Source organism: Trematomus bernacchii, unplaced genomic scaffold (assembly GCF_902827165.1).
Source record: "Trematomus bernacchii unplaced genomic scaffold, fTreBer1.1, whole genome shotgun sequence".
NCBI lineage: Eukaryota > Metazoa > Chordata > Actinopteri > Perciformes > Nototheniidae > Trematomus > Trematomus bernacchii.
Window position 1 is genome coordinate 3,246,112 of NW_022987973.1, and position 17,081 is coordinate 3,263,192.

Sequence of the window (17,081 nt, forward strand, 5' to 3'; positions counted from 1 at the left end):
ATCCTATCCTTATATATATTTTTTAGGACAGGACTTTTTCAGGTCTACAGTACTAAACATTTTTTTTTTTAAAGCTGAAAAATATACATTTTCTTTGACTTAACTTTTATACTTTCAGTTTATCAAATCAAATCAAATCAAGTTTTATTTATAAAGCACATTTAAAAGCGATTTTTGGTCGAGCCAAAGTGCTGTACATGTAATAAAAACACATTACTACAATCACAATAAAAGACAATAAATTACAACAGATATATATATAAAAAACACAGGGAAAAGTCAGGAGTCGTGCTTCGACACAACATACATAACCAATACATATTTCCATTGTATGTTGTTCTCATCTCCCAATATTCTCTTTTTTTGTGAGACTAAAACATATATGGTGATTTCAGAGCTTCTGCTTCTCTAAAGTAAATCCCTTTGTTTTTCTTTGAGGAAGACTCTGGCTGATTGTCGGCACATCAGTTTGGTCAGTTTGCCCAGCGCTCCTTCCTCTCCTCTTTCTCCCTCCCTTCCTCCTTATTTCGCTTCCTCGTTCTCATACTACCCAGCACTCTCTTGAAAAAAAGAGAGAAGCCCCGCTTCATGGCTTAGAGAATGAGCTGTGCCTCTCAGCTGCAGACCGAGAGGAGAGAAGAAAAGAGAGAGGGGAAAAGGGAGTAATAAGGAGAAGAGGAGGAAAGCAGCGACACACTTGCATCTGTTGTGGCAGCGTCCTGCAACCGAGAAGCAAATGAGAGTGGGAGATAGGAAGAGAGAGTACGCCACAGTGAGAGGAGAGAGAGAAAGAGAGGAGATGTCAGACAGCCGTGTCCTTGAGAACTGCACCACAACTCTTTGAAGAGAGCCGGGAGACGGTGTGAGTAACGTGCATCTCAGCGGGACATGAGTGTTTCTGTGTGTGTGTGTGTGTGTTTCATGATTGTACATGTGTGTTTGTTTGAGTGTGTGTGTGTGTGTGTGTGTGTTTTGTGTGTCAAACCTGCTGCTTGCACGCTGACCTGCCAAGCCTACAGTGAAGGGGGTTTGGCTGCCGATCTTCTCTGCTATTGTCTGCCTGCCTAAGTGTTGCTGACAGGGGATTATGGCAAATACAAAACGCCGTATGGACCAAAGAAACACACTGCCAAACTTCATAGACACACGCATGCATGCATGAAGCTCCATGTTGAGAGCTCTGTTTGACTGCACTAATTCTTTTTTTCCGTGTGTGTTCGTCCATGTGTCTGCTTTAGTGACGTCTGCAACATTTAATCATTTTAAGTGTTCTTTTAGAGGGGAAATAGTATTGAATGTATTTCTTACACTTTCTTCACACTTAGGCACAATGCAGCACTCAAACCACCTGTAACCATACAGAAGAAGTTCAGGGTCAACATTAAAATCTGATTCTCTGACACTTCATGAACTCATAAGCAGCTCACAAAATGACTGACTATTCTGCTTCATAGTTTACAGACAATAAATACTATCTTCCTGCAAACCAGACTTCAGTTAAGCTACTGTACCTGTGGTGAACTTGTGGCTCAGGGGAAGTAAGTTCAAACCGTGCTGTCTCAGGATCAGAGCCAAGAGGTGTGACCCATTGAACTATTTGTAACTAATCATAGTCCACAAGCCACACACGGCGTGCCAAGGAGCCCAGTTGGGTTACACTCATCAAAGTATAATGAGTCAACATGTCACTCATGTCCCCGAAGTTGTTCTCAAGATTAATGTTATTGCTGAAGACGTGTGCCATTTCATTGCATTAAGTGTCAAACAGGTGACATCATGAGGTAGGCAGGTAAAATATTCTCTGCTCAGTGGAAAGGAATTCAGTATTCTAAGTAGGATACCATCGCCCCCCTAATCTAAAAATGACCTGGTTGCATCATGTCTTCTGAAGCAATGTGGATTGATATCACATCAGTATCAGTATCAGTATCGTCCAGTATCTGTGTTTGATCATTTGTAAGGAGGCACGTTTGATAGAGATCATACTCTCCTAGTTATATATAGAAATAAAAATGATGGCATTTTAACTGCATTGGTAGCATAGCAAAGGATGTGTATCATTTCTCAGATATGAAGGGCATATCACAGGATTTATGTTTCCTATCAACATCAAAGGGTTACTGTAAATTATATTTGTTTTCCCTATCGTCTCATAGATGAAACTCTTGTATAAGTATATATTGTGTGAGTAAGTTTCACGGCCAATATAAGTATGCTGCGGTTTTTTATTTCTGTGTTTTCATCAGAGCTTTATTCACTAATCCAATACTACTGCAATAGGTACTGTATGCAGTATACTGCACACTATAAGTGATAAAAACATCCCGATGAAACAATATATTTGAAACACAAACCAAATGTTTGAGTGTTATAACATGGCTTCTCTCCAAGCATTTAAACAATAGTGATAGAGCACAGTACTTAAAGTCTCTTTCTGTAGTTGCCATTGCAGCTAGATGTTACACATGTGATTGTTTTTAAACAATTACCAACAGGCATTTATATTTTAAATGTAGTTTTGAAAAACTCAGCAAAATATGTGAATAAAATGCTTTCATCTATACATTTTATTTATTTAATATAAGTCGTTATCTTTAGTTGAATTCATTCATGTTTTTATGTAAAAAGTGTATATTGTATAACATGGTAAAAAACAAGTTTTTCCAGCATGATTCATATCAAAACTAATTCGCTCAGCATCAATGAACCGAGAGGCGTAGCAGGCACAGTTGATGTTGTCCACAGTATACAGTATATATTTAGACTGCAGAAACTGTCCCCAGGGTGAGCATGTAAGTGTGCAGTATGTACAGTAGTGAGATTGTGAGTATGTGAGCATGGTGTGCAAATGTGTTGGTGTGTGTGTGTGCACACAGTGTGTTTTGGTTGTGGCGCAATGTGTTTTTAGGCTGTTCCAGCAAACCAATTGAGGTCAGCCGCTCAATAATTAAAGCGTGTCACTGGTTAGTGCACGAGCTGGGTCGACCAATCAAAGAGGCTGATGTCAGATCAGAGTGAAAGAACCAGTGTGTCTTTCAAAAATAAGAGTGAGTAATGTGAAACACAGCCTGGGACTTCCAAAGTTTATACATTTAGAGGGGTATATTTTAAATGAGCCTTCTCAAAAGGTGTTGACACTTTTGAAATGCTGCCGATCAGTCTTGGACTGTCGCCCGCCATGCATACATATTTTCACTTGTTGCAGGATAAACGTGACAAGAGTTTCCCAACTACAGTGATTTGTATGTCTGACCTTATTTCAGTATATGAAGACTAAGCACTCCCAATAACAGTTACCTGAGTTGAACAATATCAGGTTAGATGAGCAGTGCCATGCACCATGAGTCATAAACTTATTTTCTGGTTAAATGGCCAAGACATAAACAGGTTGTAATACTCAGATATCAGCTTCCTGCTCTTTAGATTAGTTGACCATGTTTAGATCAAAATTGTCTTTGTTTATCATGCAGTTTTTGATATTGTAGATCTAACAGTCGCTATTTGAGTTAATTGGACTTAAAAGCATAACATACATCTTATTAAGTTACACAAAAAGGACATACAGTAGAGGACTTTTCCAAGCATGCATGCTGTGTTTGAGTTGGTTTCCTCTAACATGTGTAACACTCCTGTCACTCCTAAGCGAGTCTCTGGGCTCGGCAATATTGGCAGTGCCAACTCCTCCCAAATATATGTAGCATGGGTTTAGTTCAGATCATGTTTTTCACCTTTTTGTAAACACTGTACTCAAGTGCTGTTGTAAAGTCATTGCCATTCTTTTTGCAGTAGACCTACCAGTCATTTACAGCTTGAATAATAAATCATTGAGCATTGAACAGAGCCAGCTAATCACACCATTGGCTCAATTTGATATAATACAGATTTTGTCAGGGCTGCTCTCCAAAGCTCCAAGGTGCTGACTCTGCAGCTGTAGAGGGTTCGGGAAGTGGTGGACAAACCCACAGCTGTTTCCATCAGCAGTAATATCTGCTGTCAGTGGGAAGCCAAAGGCACATCTTACTAATAACGCATGTACCTGTCTGTTGGCTATATAACTTTACCCAACACTTTGTATGGTGAGGCAAGCTTTACCCAACACTTCAGGTGGTGCAAAGATATATATATAACTTACATTCCTCCAGTGCACATTTGTATATCTGTATCTTAATCAGACCTAAGTGGGAGGTAACTTTAGTTACTTTTTTGGTAATCAGATCCTTTCTGGGTGATGCGAGTTCCTATTAATACTCTTTGCAGCGGTTACTGCATGCCCGCTTGCTTGTGTACACACACACACACACACACACACACACACACACACACACACACACACACACACACACGCACACGCACACGCACACACACACACTCTGGTAACAAGAGACTTGTGGTTTCTAATTATGTCATTAGGGACGGCATATAAGAAGTGACATCATTGCAAACAGGAAATGAATTAATCAAAACCTGTTCCAGAGTATTAAGTGGGCGACTTGTTTTCTTTCTTTTATTATATTATACCATGAGTCCCCTGATATTCAAAATCATGATCAAGTTCATCCAAAAAAGGCCAGGGGCATTGTTGCTGTATACCTGCATAACTGTCCCCCTTCTACTATACATATCATATTTTATATTCTTTCATTGTCTTCAAGTTTTTTCCTGCCAATGTATTTGCTTAAATGATTGTTCTTATGTCACTGTCCTTGGGGAACCATAAAGCCAAAATCATTTACATACTTCTAGGTCAATGTACTTGTCCTCTTGCCATTCTTAGTTGCTTCTTCCTCTCAACCTTTCCTTTCCAAGTTGTTCAGTCTGTCCACTGCTGTCTCTCTGTTCTCTTTAAGCCTTCTGTATTTACTGCTAATCCTTTTTATGCTTCTCCCTGCCAGAGGCCCCAGTGAGATCCTGTAGATTTAGCCAGAGGTTGATCTCATGATTAGTATTCAGCTGTCAGAATACGTCAGTCAACTTATGGAGGCCCCTCTCAATCCTCACCCTCCCACCATCATTTCCCCATTTAACTCTCAATGTATACCTCCCTAATGCAATGTGTGTGTGTGTGGGCCTGTGTGTGTGCTGCATCAGGATGTATATAGCCGCGTGGTCCTGAAGAGAGAGCCCTGTGTGCATTAATGTAGATACATATCCACCCTCCTCCTGATTTCTCAGGAAGTCGCCCTCCATCATCTTAAATGACATGAAAAGAGCTGAAGACAGATATATGCATGAATTAATTGGCTTGAATAGGAGTATTTAGAAGCTTAATCCATGGGGATTAACGCAAGCAGCCCTCTCCGGATTTAAGCTTCTGTGCGTTCTCAGCAGAGGATTGTTTCATTTCACTCCATCCTCCTCCACAAGCCACCACCTTTAGTTCTTAGTCAGTGAGCCTCTAAAAAGCTGTCAAGTGTAGGATTAGACATGTAGAATACCACTAGATAGCTAATTGCCTTAATAACCTTTAAAAAATATAATGATGATTTTTATTGTGACATGTTTTAACACCAGCTGGGTTGCTCCAGTTAACACATACAAAGATGCTGCTGTTGTTACAGGATTAGTGCACCCACTCGATAGATACAAGTTGTTATAGTATAGTCTTAAAGAAGAGGATTGCAAGGATTTGTACAGTGTTGTCCTTCATTAGTGTCCCTATCGACACCTGAGTGTGTATTTAGCACAGCTTAGCTTCTATTTAGCTGTCAAATCCATAACTCTATGCACCGAGTATAGCTCATTCTTATGATTTGTTGTTCCATTATGACGGAGGCAATCGTGTTTATACCTAATCGGAATGGCCTGGCTTAAAAAAAAAAAATTGTGAAAAGCCAAAGGTCGGACGTGGTCATTTTTCAAATTGTGATAATAGCATACGCTTTCAGACGGACTCTTTTTTTTTAAAGGCATTTGAGTTCATCCGTTTCGATAACGTGTGTGAACAAGGAAAGAAGAGATATTTAGAGGAAAGTTCAAACCTTGCTTATTTATAACCTCAGCACATCTGGCTTATCGCTATTTGAAGAACACATGAAGGATAGAAAGAAATGTTCTCATGCATGGGATTCAGTTTTACTGTATGCGACACTTTGATTAGAGGACACTGACGCCCTAAACTAGAGTAATTTAGCGTTGGATTTTCATAAACCTGATATTCTCAGGCCCATACAAGTGAAGTAGCTCAGACCGAGATATCCTGAGTATTAGTATGTATATGATCAGGAAAGCTCCATAATTCATAATCTTCTTCCAATATAATATAGGAATTCATGTTAGATTTTAATAAAACTGTGTAACACTCCACCCATAGCCACAAAGCACATTATTAAACTATTCACACAAGTAGAACGTTAAGAGTTTTAAAATAGTGCCCATTTTTATTTTGATATAGTCTTTGCTTTAGCATCAGTGTGTTTCTTATTATTCATTCATACAGCCAACTAGTACAATACTGATTAAGGCAGAAATATGTATCTCTCTTCTTTCCCTTTTTTTACTTTTCTCCTCTTTTGCCTCGTGTCCCCTTCATCCTTACCCTCCCATTTTCTCTCTCTCTCTCTTTCTCTCTCTCTCTCACACTTCTTGTCTCACAACAAGTCCTCCAACTCATACGACCAAATAGGTCGATTGTTCAGCAGCTTATTACGACCTATAGTCACGTTTTAAAGTTTAGCACCTCTAGTGGTCGTGTAAGAAACAACAATTTGCGGCAATTGCAAACGCTCCGGAGGGTCGTATATTCACAAATAACCCTCTCTGGAAAATCCTAAATTGTAGGATAGTTTGGCCATTAAAATGCTTTTTGATTTGATTTCTAGCGAGAAGGGTATATTGTACTTTTAGAATCCACGTCCAGTGGATGTGTAGGATCTATAGTTTGATAGATATTACGAAGATGATTTGAGGTCTCGCCAGGAGAACGTTTATGTCTTTCCCCCTATGTAAAGTTAGCATCAACCCTCACGGGGTGAAAACAGTATTTCCGGTCTCGAAGTTTTCATAATAAAACCGTATTCCCCTCACTGTCAAATGATTTTACAGTGATGTCTGCAGTACTCATCCAATAGAACACATCAAGGTTCAAGGTTCAAGGTTCTTTATTGTCAATCTGACATAGCTACAGAGTAATTATGCAGTTGAAAATCTTATGTCACAGGCTTCTCCAACAATGCAACATAATAACATAACATAATAACAATAAGAGCATGAGCAATACAAAAATAATAATAGTTATAAAAATGAAATAAAGTTATGATGTGGAATAGTGCAGTACGAGTCTATATACAAGTTATTGGAATGATATATATATATTAGGTATTAGATACATACTACTGAGTAGCAGATGAATGTTTGATGTTTCAACAGTTCAATTTTTTAACAGTCTCACTGCCCGCGGGAAGAAACTGTCTCCGAATCTTCTTGTCCTTGCCAGGATGCTGCGGTAACGTCTGCCAGACGGCAACAGAAAGAACAGTTTGTGGCTGGGGTGGTGGGGGTCTTTGATAATCCTGAGGGATTTCTTCCTGAGCCGCTGGGAGTAAAGGTCCTCCATGGATGGCAGCTCCGTCCTGGTGATGTGCTGTGCAGTTTTCACCACCCTCTGTAAAGCCTTACGATCGAGGTCGGTGCAGCTGCCGTACCAGGCCGTCATGCTGCCAGTGAGGATACTCTCTATCGTGCACCTGTAGAAGTTGCAGAGTATCCTGGAATCCATTTTGAACCTCCTCAACCTGCGGAGGAAGAAGAGCCGCTGTCGAGCTTTCTTGGTGATGGTGGTGGTGTGAAGAGACCATGTCAGGTCCTCAGTGATGTGGACCCCAAGGAACCTGAAGCTTTTGACTCTCTCCACCGTAGTCCCATTGATGGCGATGGGGGCGTGTCCCTCTCCCTGCTGCTTCCTGTAGTCCACAATCAGCTCCTTTGTTTTGCTGATGTTGAGATGGAGGTTGTTATCCTGGCACCAAGATGTCAGGTTTTCGACCTCCTCTCTGTACGCCGTCTCGTCATCGTCTGTGATCTGGCCGATGACGGTCGTGTCATCAGCAAACTTCACGATGGTGTTGGAGCTGTGTGTGGCCACGCAGTCGTGGGTGAACAGGGAGTAGAGGAGAGGGCTGAGCACGCAGCCTTGAGGGGCACCGGTGTTGAGAATCAGGGTGGAGGATGTGATATTTCCCACCCGCACTGCCTGGGGTCTGCCCGTCAGGAAGTTCAGGATCCAGTCACAGAGGGCGCTGTTGAGCCCGAGGTCTCTGAGCTTGATGGCCAGCTTGGAGGGCACAATGGTATTGAATGCTGAACTGTAGTCAATGAACAGCATTCTCACATATGTGTTCCTGTTCTTCGGGTCCAGGTGTGAGAGGGCAGTGTGGAGGGTGAGGGCTATGGCGTCGTCCGTGGACCTGTTTGCTCTGTAGGCAAACTGCAGGGGGTCCAGAAATTCAGGGAGGGAGGAGGTGATGAATAAAACATCAGTTTATCCTTGTTAATTTCACGACATTAATTGGTTTAAATTGTGTACACTGCTTTTGTGTTTTTCCCATAGATTTTTCCCTTTCGATTCTGAGAGACACATTTCTTTTTGCAGAGGTTTTGATAGGCTAAAACATCGAACTACCCATAATCCTCAGCTATCGTTGAAGCTCGGTGATTGGATGTTTTAGCCGCAATGCACGTTGGGATATGGTGTTTTTGCGATGTGAAATCCGAAAACATTTAAACTTTTTTTAAAAAGAATACTTTATTCCGAGTGTGCTTGCTTTTCTCTTTGAAAGTCATCACATAACGGCATTGTAATACACGGTTCGGCTGCATTAAATATTACACATCTGCTGTAGTTCTTTATTTATAGAGCCCTGATTAGAAGACCTTTGGACAAACTGGAAGAACTGCCACCGAAACTGAATACGTGACGTGGATCATAAATATATCAGCAATTAAACAACATCTTCAATTTCTCTTCACACAATACGTCTCCTTGCAGTATCAATAGTAATTCGGCTGACTTTTATATTTGATCCAATTGGTAGATATATATATATTTATATATATATATATATATATTTTATATTTACACCATAACGGTGCACAGCTGATAGACAGGGACTTGTAGTTTTTAAAGATATTACTGATTTTCTTTGAATATAAGAATGTAAATACTGAGTTGAGAGAATAGTCAGGGGTTTTGGGTGATGGGAGACACATCTATGGATTCAGAATTTCAATAGCTTACCATTAAATGACGGATATACCTCAGATATTAATGTGTAGAAGTAAAACATGTGAAATAATATAGCAATATCCTGTAAAATTATGTGAAAACATGAATACAACTACATCTTCAGATGTTATACATACATAAGTGTCCTACACTAATAATACAAAGTTATTATGGCATTGTATGCTGTGTGTTATTTGTAACATTTTCATAAAGTATAATTTATTGTGTTAACACTGTAAACAAGTTTTTTTTACCCTCACCACCTAGTGGTTAAAGCACGTTATTTAATTTTTTTGTTGGATATGTTATATTTGATGAAGAAATTTAAATATTAAGAGTAGCCTACATACAAAATAGGGGGAAAGTAGAAGGTCAATGATAGAAATATAGAATAGAAAATATCAAGAAGATGCTGTAGTGATCTCTACAATAAAACAGCTAGTGGAGGACGTCCAAAGATATTAATAGGAGGTTGTGCAAAACAGACAAACTAATAAGGCTTTATTTAAACATTAAAGAATACTTTAAGTTAAGGTCTTCTTTTGAATAAGAACAAAGCTTTGGGGGTATCTACAGATGAATATTAAGCCTGACAAAGTACTTAACGTCTAATATATTGCATAGTTTACTTTGGCACTTGACAATCACCTTCCCTGAATTTTACTCAGGTAGATTCTAAAAGTACAATATACACTTCTCGCTAGAAATCAAATCAAAAAGCATTTTAATGGCCAAACTATTCTACAATTTAGGATTTTCCAGAGAGGGTTATTTGTGAATATACGACCCTCCGGAGTGTTTGCAATCAACGGGAGCATATGCCGCAAATTGTTGTTTCTTACACGACCACTAGAGGTGCTAAACTTTAAAACGTGACTATAGGTCGTAATAAGCTGCTGAACAATCGACCTATTTGGTCCTTTTTTGGAGGAGGACAGGCTGCTCTCCTCCTCCACTCATCCTTTCCCATATAGTTCTCTTCTCTCCCTTTCACTTTCTGCCTCTTCCCTCCTTCATTTAAAGGCATCACACTGCAAGTCTACGTGATACTGAGCAGATCAATGCCTATAGATTGGCTCATTGGAAGCCATTAGTTATGGGTTTTTATATAGCTAGTCATTATTGTGCTTAATCTTGCAGAAAATTAAATTTAGAGTTGTGTACAGTGTTTGGTTAAAAGTTGTTGATTTCCCCCCCGCTCACTCACTTACCAGCTGCTATTTTTCTCGGTGTGTGTGTGTGTGTGTGTGTGTGTGTGTGTGTGTGTGTGTGTGTGTGTGTGTGTGTGTGTGTGTGTGTGTGTGTGTGTGTGTGTGTGTGTGTGTGTGTGTGTGTGTGTGTGTGTGTGTGTGTGTGTGTGTGTGTGTGTGTGTGTGTGTGTGTTATTCAAGCAACTAAAAATAAATGACAACCTGCTAAAAAAATACTTGCACATACACAAACAAAGATGCATTAGTGTCACTGTTTAATAAAGCACCATGCAGCATGGTCATGCCAAAAAAAACCTTCAAGAAAACTGCCCATACGACAACATGGCTTGGCCACAGTACTGCACACGTACTGCAGTTTTTTTCTCTGTGTTGGCAAATTCCTCTATTGTCATAGCCTTTGTATCCGGTGGTTTTAATAAACTAAAAGTGATGGTGTATTGTTTTTTCACCCTGCCACTTTGCTTTTGTTTTTCAAGAGGGTTGTGAGTCGGTCCAGGTCCAGCTTTAATCTATCCAAGTTGTATTTTTCTCTGCCCTTTAAAACTATCCCTTGCCTTTTTTCACCTTTTGGTCTCACCCCTTACCCCTCTTTTCTGTTTCATCCCCTGTTCTTTTAGCCCTTTTTCTTGTGTCCCACAATGTTTCCCTCCCTGTTCCAATTCTCCCAGCCCTCATTTTTAACCCAGCTTCCTCTTCCTCATCTCACCTGCATGCTTGTTCTTCCTCGAAGTCTTCTCCATCACATTCTCCCCTTTTTCTCTTCTGTCCTCAACATCTCTTCTGTCTTCACTCTTTCCCCATCCCTGGCCGTCTTGTCTTTCCATCCTGAATCGCTCTTTGCTCCCCCACACTCACATCCTCTCTAACTAAACAATAGATGCCTTGAGCTCTGGAAGATCGCTTCCCACCCCAACACCATCAACACCCTCCTCACCACCCGCCTCCTCTCCCACCCCATGATGATATGCAGAGTAGGGCAGCAGCCTTCTTTTGTTTAGCTTAGCGCAAATGAAAATTGCTAATCAATTTTTACCCCCTCTTATTTCATGGCGTGTGGTTCCTGCCCCTCCCCTGCCAGCTGTCATTGTGTGGTTGCAGTGCAGGGCTGAAAGCTTCATTAGCAGGAGGGACAGCATGTTTTGCCCCTCAGCACTGTATTCATCGAATTACTAAAGAAAGATGGGACGTTGCCTGGCGTTCCTCATAGAAAAGCGCAAATAGATACTTGCTTCTATCTTGTTTAATACAAAAACATACTGTGAAGGCAGCACATAAACTTAGAATTGAAGTTTAACAAAGACGTTTTTTTCTGTACCTTTGTTCTTCATATATCTACCTTTAGTAAACCGGCGAGAAACCAACATGTATATCTTGAAGAGTAGTGACTTGCAAGACTATATTACATTCCTTAACTCTATATCCATATTTTATTGGGATGTAAATCGATTTGAATTGCATGTTTTTAGTTGTGCAACATTAAAGTCAAATTTGCATTGCCTGATTTTGATAATATTACACTGTAGAAATTCAACCTGCAACACACAGTCTGTGTTAAGACTGGGTGTGATATTGTATGTCAGCAGCATCTCAGTGACTTACATGAGACGTAAAATCAACACTAGCTTAATATATTCCTTGAGAAGTTTAAGTTTCTTTCTTAATTCACTTTGTTGCTTAATCTCTCACTTGCACTCTGTGCTGCCTATGTAATACTTTACAGAACTATGAAGCAGTAAACATTTCAAAGTATCCAGTGTATGAAAGCCTTTCTGTCATGCAAGAAGAGCAGGGCCTTGCCCAGCAGAAAGTGGTCGTTTTTTCCTCTGCATAAACTATGCTGCCGAGTGTGCAGCACGTCCAGTCATGTAATGCACCTCCACTGAAGTTCATATTATTGTATTTTTCCCCAGGACGTTGGTTGGCAAGATCTATAGAGTTAGACAAAGGTGACCTCTTTTCCTAGAGGAATACATAAATCCCTGTAGTGCAGGAGGACTTGCGTGACTGTGACAGAAAGTAGCAGAACTTAATGTAAAGGGCACTCTTTGGGAGAAAAAGAGCACACAAACAGCAAAAAACACGTTTTCAATGTACAGTCTGACACAAAAAAGAACACTGTCCGCTGTGTTTCTAGAAAAAGGCTACAAAGATTATAACATGTTCACTGACACTCACCTTTATTCACTCATAACATAACATTTTAACACTAACATGGCATCCAATCTGTTACCATTTCAGTATATGCATGTTTCCTTAATCATGTTTAATTTGTTCATATTAGTACATCATTATATAAAAGAAGCCATGACATAGAATGTTGCTTCTTGTCCAGTGGTGACCAAGCACTTCCAGCAGAGCTGACGTTTGCCTCCTCAGCATCAGAGTAGGTAAGCTAGATGCAGCTAATGCAGGCGTAAAGTGCACAGGTCAGAGGTCACAGGATGGCCACTGGTAATGGAATGGAATAAGGAGAGAGAGAGAGAGAGAGAGAGAGACAGAGAGAGAGAGGGGGAACAGTCCATAATGCTCTAATACAGCCCTCCTCTTATCCCTCTTCCTCTCTCTCTCGCCAGACCACCTTTTATTTTTGATGAAAATATAAATTGTGAGGAAAACAGAACACCACACTGTCCAACCCTTCCCACTCAGACGTCTGTGTGTGTTTGTGTTTCTTCTGTGTGTGCATTCTGCCCTAGTTTCAGCTGTTTGTCTGTTTGAGACTGATAATCACAGGCTCCTCTGTCTACTGTGAGAAACAGTGAGAGAGCATTCTCCACAGCCACCTTGGTCCAAATTCTAAATATACATTGGGTAAGGTGCTCTGATTCAACCCCATTTCTTGGATATGTTAACGTTTTAATGTCAGTGCAAGATTTTGGGGACAGAACCAACCTATTAGGCACTGTAGCGTCGCACTGTTGGACTGTCCAACACTAGCAGGTACACAATGTTTAAGCCTTAAGAAAAACAATTTATTGGTCCCCCGAAACAAAAGAATCAGGAAAAGATGTTGCCTTTTGCAATTAAAAACCTGGGTGCCCGCAAACAGCTATAAAAACAGTTGAACCAGGAAATGCTATATCACTAATTGAACCATGTGGTTAGCATTACTAACTAAGATGTGTAGGAAGTGTAGTTAGAATGCGGACCAGTCAGATTACTAATTTGGTTGCACATGAGCTTCATTGTAAACACATGTCTAGCAGACTTGCAACGTGTCCGACTTTGCAATCTAAGTGTGATCATTAGCAGTTGGGATAATTGCCAACAGCAACAGAACAACACTCGGTTGGTACTCTCATTTACAGTGAGTAAGCATATTGTAGTATAGTGTTGAACTCAGTTTGACTGCTGAGGAACTCCAATGTTTGTCCTTTGACTTTACCATCTTTCCTCCAGCCTACCATTTTATTAAAAAGCTTTCTCCATTTGTATAGACATGTTAAAAACTAGGAATAGATATCAAAAGCTCTTATTCTTCCTGAGGTTGTTGAAATATTACTTTTTAGCATAGTTATCTTAAAACTTAAAAACTCTACATGCATATCACACATGATCTTGGCACACGTGACATTTGCTTTTTCTCTTCTCTTCCCTTCCCTTATCACTGTGATTTGCGATAACCTCAATTTCTATACAACACCATCAAACATAACTTACATATTGACAACTCTATGGCTCGCTCTCCATCACCATCTTGTGCTTGACCCTAATGTTGATGTCATGAGATGCCCCTTGCTCTCTCTGCTTGTTGATCATAGTTTTCCATTTCCTTCTATTAATAGCCAAAGGATCTGTTTGTCACCCTACTTGACGGTGTCTAGTTGCCTCTTGGGTGTTATTAATAACACCAGTGAATATAAATATATTGATACTTTCCATCTGGTGATGAGAACAGATGACTGACCTAATTCAATCAGACCCCTTTTAAATATCTCTTAATCACATGGTGGGTAAGTGCTCTCTGGTGTATACACCTGTGAGTGTGTGTGGGTGATGGTGGGTCGTTGCTATGTTCCTTGGATGAGTATCGCGTACCAGCCGTTTAATTAACTCATACTTATACCCACCAATTACATGGATTAACACATGAGTACCAGTGTTATATACAGATCTGTCATAGTACATAGATAGAATGGGCATTAAGTAATTGAGGTCAACAAGTCTGAGTGATTATGTTTATTTTTGAATTCTGGCATTGAATCATGAAATCTTATAATGTTGAAAATTGACCCTGCACTGGAGACAGAGAAAAATGCAGATTTTTCTGACACATTTCATTCCAAAATTCTGTATAACGTTGTCTTCTGGATTATTAATTGTTTATTTCCTTTATAGGTTCATGATAATGTCAAATTTCCACCAACCTTTAAGAGTGCTTTACAACATTATCACATGGACATCTGAGGTGTCACTTATGTAAGACAGTACGATTAAGCTAACCAGGATCAGGCCTTTTCCCTCGAACATTTACACAACACAAACAGCTGTGTCCATCGGTGTTAAGGGTGCAGGGTCTGTGTTCGTGAAGATGATTATCTCTTCTTATGAGCTTTGGGTGTCGGGGGGGGGGGGCATGGAAACAGGAAGAGGAAAGGAAAGGACAGGCCCGTTTTAACAAAAAAGGACTGGCAATACAAATTAATATGCTTACCATGTTTATGAATTCCCATTCCATCCATGTACTTTTATCAAATTAAAAACGTTTAGTGTGTCAAATTAATTAGTCGCATAAAAAAACTTTCTTGAACATTGACTCTTCTTGAACATTCAAACCACAAGCTATACTAAACATATTACATTACAATTAGACTATTTTTTTACCTTTGTTCAAATGTTTCCTATTCCTAAATGTCCTTCTAACCTTCCATGATGTGCTAAATTGTTCATGTGTCCTGCTTAACAATCAGTGGAGTAACACGAAACGTGTTGACCTTCCCGAGCTGAGATGGATCATCCAACAACAAAGGGGGTTTCATCTCATCCCCATAACTGACTGACAATACAACAGAAAAAAGTGGACCCTGAGTTTTTATAAATTAGTTTGTCAAAAGACAGTTTAAGGTAACACAAATTGTGATGGCAGGTGTTGTGCTTAGTTGTCTCTGACTTTCTAGCCTTTTGTATAGCATGTGGGGTACTTGAACACTTATTCACTAGATTAACTCTTGGGTATTGTTCACTATTTAATATAAAGACTAGTTTATAGAAAGAGAAGGATACAGACACAGATGAAGTGTTTAGGTATAAACATAGAAACAGGGAGAAAATAGAGAATGTAAATTACTTTGTTTTTTGAATGCTCGTTGTCAGCTCCATCTCACTACTCTCACACTGTGTGTGTGTGTGTGTGTGTGTGTGTGTGTGTGTGTGTGTGTGTGTGTGTGTGTGTGTGTGTGTGTGTGTGTGTGTGTGTGTGTGTGTGTGTGTGTGTGTGTGTGTGTGTGTGTGTGTGTGTGTGTGTGTGTGTGTGTGTGTGTGTGTGTGTGTGTGTGTGTGTGTGTGTGTGTGTGTGTGTGTGTGTGTGTGTGTGTGTGTGTGTGTGTTGTGGGGTCCAGTGGAAAAGCAGGAAGAGTTGCTAATCCGCGTGGCTGGCCGAGCAGAAAGGCCACTCATATTTATAGCTGACTGAATCCCATTCTGTCATACAGATGTCCAGCACTGAGACCAGGAACAAGAATAACTCCAAAACAAGATATAAATAGTGGTGTAAAGGTGAACTCAGACCACAGCCATATTCATATCCTGCTGAGTCACCCTTGATACAGATCAACACCATGACTGAAAGGAAGAAAAACTCAACAATGAGACCAGAATATGGGTAAAACCAGCATCATAATCTGAGTTACTCAGCCATGCAATCCCTTTAGAAATTGGTGGCATCAATAAAATGTAGCAACATATGGAGAGAGCCTCTGAGATGTCACCACATACTTTAGTAAAGAAATATTTTAAAGCATGGCTGAAAGAGGGAACCTATAGCATAAAGCAACAGTCAATCATCAGCAAGCTCTCAAACATACTTTTCTTTGGATAGTAGTTTCCAATATGAACAATGAAGGCACTCATTAGAACATTTAAAATGAGGCCTTCCAATAAATTAGAAGGCTTTGTTGTTATGACACAGCGCCACTGTCTTTAAGGGATATTTTAACCTGCTGTATAACAGTCATCCAGAGGTAAGACAGGAATAGCTAGATCTGGACGGCAATAGGGTGTCTAAAAGTGATCTAATCCTGTGAGCGGTTATTTATAGTGCCCTGGGTCACTTTCTGTCATACACATGCCTACGCTAAACCGACAGAAATTTGAGAAATGGAAGAAATATGAGTTGCAAGGTTTAAAAAACGTGTCAATCCTAATAACAAATTCAGCAGCAAAGCTTGCATTTTAATCTGTATAAGGTTATGTGTGTATTTGCATGTGTGTGTGTTATTTCAGATTATGTTTTTTTGGAGAACAGACTGTTCTCTCTCTGTGTGACTCCAGTCAGCGTGCCATTTTCATGAATCATATCACTGACCGAGATACGACATGTTTTTCTACACATACTTGCAAAGAGATTTATAAGTACATAAAGATATGAAAGTTGTTGTGGACAGATGTTCAGATCAGGAAACTTGCTCCTCTGAGGAAGGGTTCATTTGGGA

General features: G+C 39.9%; 1 protein-coding gene across 3 annotated transcripts in view; it reads left to right on the forward strand.

Moving 5' to 3' along the window:
- Nucleotides 1–601: 601 nt before the first annotated feature.
- Nucleotides 602–17,081, forward strand: part of esrrga (estrogen-related receptor gamma a) — a 140,921-nt gene continuing 124,441 nt past the window's right edge. For all 3 annotated transcript variants that reach the window (XM_034116887.1, XM_034116892.1, XM_034116888.1), the window contains exon 1: nucleotides 602–862. The gene's annotated coding sequence lies outside the window, so the exon portion shown is untranslated. The remainder of the gene's footprint in view (nucleotides 863–17,081) is intronic.